We start from the raw sequence: 4,171 nt of genomic DNA, 5'->3' as shown, positions 1-4,171 counted from the left end.
AAACAGACAGACAGACAGACAGACAGACAAACAGACAGACAGACAGACAGACAGACAGACAGACAGACACACAGACACATATATGTATGTATGTATATCCTTTAGACTTTACTTATTTCAGTCGTTAGACTGCGGCCATTCTGGGGCACCGCCTTGTAGAATTTTAGTCAAAGAAATCGACTCCAGTACTTATTTTATCGATCTATGGCCGAACCGCTAAGTTACTGGGGCATAAACACACTATCATCGGTTGTTAAGCGGTGGTGGGGGACATGCACAGACACAAAGACACACATGCACACACATAGATATAGATATATGACATGCTTCTTTCAGTTTCCGTTTAACAAATCTACTCACAAGGCCTTCGTCGGCCCGAGGCTATAGTAGAAAATACTTGCCCATGGTGCGACACAGTGACACTGAACCTAGAACCATGTAGTTGGCTCGCCGCCTTAATAAATAAGCTAATAGTAATAATTAATATTTCAAATTTTTGCCACAAGGGAAGTTTGGGGGAGGTGGGGATGAGTCGATTACATCGACCCCAGTGTTCAACTGGTACTTATTTTATCGGCCCCGAAAGAATGACAAAATCGACCTCGGCGGGATTTAAACTCGGAACATAACGACGGGCGAAATACCGCTAAGCATTTCGTCCAGGATGCTAACGATACTTATTTCTTTCCTGCCCACAAGGGGCTACACACAGAGGGGACAAACAAGGACAGACAAACGGATTAAGTCGAAATACCGCTAAGCATTTCACCCGGCGTGCTAACGTTTCTACCAGCTCGCCGCCTTACTACTAATAATAATAATGATTTCAAACTTTGACACAAGGCCAGGTAGTTCGGGGGAGGGAAGAAGGTGATTACATCGATCCCGTTACTCAACTGGTACTTAATTTATCGTGCCTGAAAGGATGAACAGCAAAGTCGACCTCAGCGGGATTTGAACTTAGAACGATATGAAGTTAAGCATTATTTTGCCAGATGCGCTAACATCGTTCCATCAATCTCTCTAATTTTACGTGCGCGTGCGCACTTTCATTCACACTAACACACACACACATACATAACATGTGTGTGTGTGTGTGTGTGTGTGTGTGTGTGTGTGTGCGTGTGTATGTATATATATATATATATATATATATATATATATATATATATATATATACTAATACATATACATACATATATACACAAACATACATTTAAACACATAGAGATAAACACAGACACACACATGTATGTATGTATGTATGTATGTATGTGTATATATATGTGTGGGTGTGGGTGTGCGCGCGCCTATATATACCCAAATATACATACACACAAGTACTTGCACACACACACACAGATATACACAGATACACACAGATACACATAGATGCACACAGATGCACACACACACACACACACACACACACACACATAGGTTTCGACCCCATTGCCTTCGATGACCGTCCGAGTCCGGTGTAATCGATGCAGTTGACACATTCGTCTTGAACCAAGTCAACGGCAGCAAGAAAAACAAGGCTGAGAACTTTCCGAGGGTCGACCTTCTTTGAAGGAAATATAGATCGAATTGATTAAGCTGACACAAAAACAGGCACGATAGCTACAGGTTGAAAATAACAAACATCAAGTACGATTTTATATTGTTTTAAAAACCTTATCCTCACCTTATCTTTACCCTAACGTTGAAGCGCATGAACGATGGAAGGGACATAATTACAGTCTGAAGTAGTTGTTGCCCTTTGATGATTAATTTATTAAGGTTGACTTCAATTAGAATACTGCATATGGAGGCGACATTTCGACATGTTATGAACATGCTTTATCTACAGAACTCCATTAGCGATTTAACTACAGGACAAGATGAGAAATGTATGATAATGAAATATTAACTATAAAAATATAGGAAGTGTAAAAACAATCGAAATTCGTTTTAGGGTTCATGACAGCCGCAGAGCATTCATAAGTATGCAATCTATGAGAGTTTGTGGGACTGGCATCCTTTGGGAGGATTTCTTTCTTTCCTTTATTTATTTATTTATTTATTTATTTATTGAATCTTTCTCTTTAATTCTGATTTTATTATTTTTTGTTTTTTGTTTTTTGTTTTTCGAACGCATTAGTTGAAATACAAATGACAGATTAAGCACATGCATATGTTTGTGTATGCGCGCGAGTGTGTTGTGTATATGTTTACATTTATGTATGGTTACCTCTGTGTGTGTGTGTGTGTGTGTGTGTGTGTGTGTGTGTGTGTATTTGTATATGTGTGTGCATGTATATATATTGATAGGAGTAGGTGTATGGTAGGAAGTTTACTTTCCAACCTCATGGTTCCGGGTTCAGTTTCATTGCGTGGCACCTGGGAAAGTATCTTCTGCTATAGCCTCGGACTGACCAAAGCCTTGTGAGTAAATTTGATAGACAGAAACTGAAAGAAGCCTGTCGTATGTGTGTGTGTGTGTGCACGCGCGCACGTGTGCTTAAGAGTGTATCAGGCTTACAAAGTATGTACTAGGCTTACAATTTATGTACTACTATGTACTAAGCCTAATAAGTTCTGGGATCGATTTCTGCGACTAAAAAACCCGTTAAGGCGGTCGCAGTCAAATGACTTAAGCAAGTAAAAGAATAGCTGTTTCTTTTTGTGTTTCTATCTCACAGGGGAAAAATCGTTTTAGTTTGCTGTGCCCGTTTCCCGTAAATGTAATGAGGTAAGTGTTTTTTTTTTTTGTGGCTTTCGGAGTTAATGTTTTGACTCTTATTTTTAGCAATCTCTGGTGCTATTTTGCCCCTTTATTTATTAATTCCGTTTTGGTTTTTAATTGCTATGTACTTAATATATTAATATATCATTCTAGTATCTTCTTGTATTGATAATATACACGCTAACCGAGTGTTTTTCAACCGGGGTTTCCCGGAGCGCTTGGGTTCCACAAAAGGTTCCTAAGGATTCCGCCAGAAAGAGAGATAAGCTGATGCTAATTTCATGATCGTAATATCTCAATACATGCACAACATATTATTGGTTATTGTAATATCGTAATATAGACAGCATTCTATTTAACCTATTATGTTGTCAAAAAGTATAACCATTGGGAATATATTTAGTGATGCCTGTAATTTATGGACACCCTATATATATATATATATATATATATATATATATATATATATATATATATGTATATATATGTATGTATGTATGTATGTATGTATGTATATACATATAGATATAGATAGATAGATAGATAGATAGATAGATAGATAGATAGATAGATAGATAGATAGATAGATACGTACATACATACATACATACATACATACATACATACATACATACATACATACAGACAGACAGACAGACAGACAGACAGACAGACAGACATATATACATGATATTTACCACGTGAAGTAGGATGAAAAATATAAGAAAGATATGGTATATAGTATCTTTTGAGCAGTGGTTCCTTGAGACGTAATTTATTTTAAGGGCTACGCAAGGGTAAAAAGGTTGAGAAACATTGCTCTAACTGTTTGAATTTGGCGCTGCTATTCAACGGTTTCCTATTCTCATTTACTATTACGAAGCAAACTGTCTCTTAGCCCTGAGTAGTTGGTAGATACTTCTGAACAGAAACAAGACCTTATTGGTTAAATTTCGAAATCACGTGATAAAACCTTGTCCAGCAATTTTCTTTTTTTTTGTTTTTGTTTTTGTGAGTCTATCTCACAAGGGAAAGATCGCTTTAGTTTGTTGTTCCCGCTTCCCGTAAATGTAATAAGGTTAGTGTTTTTTGTGGTTTTCAGAGTTAATTTTTTTGACTCTTATTTCTAGCAATCGCTGGTCCTATTTTGCACCCTTTGTTTATTAATACCTTTTTGGGCGAAATGCTTACCGGTATTTCGCCTGTTTTTATGTTCCGAGTTCAAATTCTGCCGAGGTCGACTTTGCGTTTCATCCTTTCAGGGTCGATAAATTAAGAACCAGTTAGTACTGTGGTCGATCTAATCGACTGGCCCCCTCCCCAAAAATTTCAGGCCTTGTGCCTAGAGTAGAAAAGAATGTATCTTAGTATATTAATATATCACTGTAGTATTTTCTTATATTGATTACATATATATATGTGTATATATATATATATATATAT

At 37.0% G+C, this 4,171-nt stretch overlaps 1 long non-coding RNA gene across 1 annotated transcript in view; it reads left to right on the top strand.

Annotated features, from left to right (window-relative positions):
- Window positions 1–2,682: 2,682 nt before the first annotated feature.
- The window catches only part of LOC128248879 (uncharacterized), an 89,142-nt gene continuing 87,653 nt past the window's right edge, over window positions 2,683–4,171 (top strand). Inside the window, exon 1 of the long non-coding RNA XR_008265013.1 lies at window positions 2,683–2,734. This is a non-coding gene — a long non-coding RNA (uncharacterized LOC128248879). The remainder of the gene's footprint in view (window positions 2,735–4,171) is intronic.

The sequence above is a fragment of the Octopus bimaculoides genome, chromosome 10 (assembly GCF_001194135.2).
Source record: "Octopus bimaculoides isolate UCB-OBI-ISO-001 chromosome 10, ASM119413v2, whole genome shotgun sequence".
Lineage (NCBI taxonomy): Eukaryota > Metazoa > Mollusca > Cephalopoda > Octopoda > Octopodidae > Octopus > Octopus bimaculoides.
The sequence above is the reverse complement of the archived record's forward strand: the minus strand, read 5'-3'. Positions and strand labels throughout refer to the sequence as shown.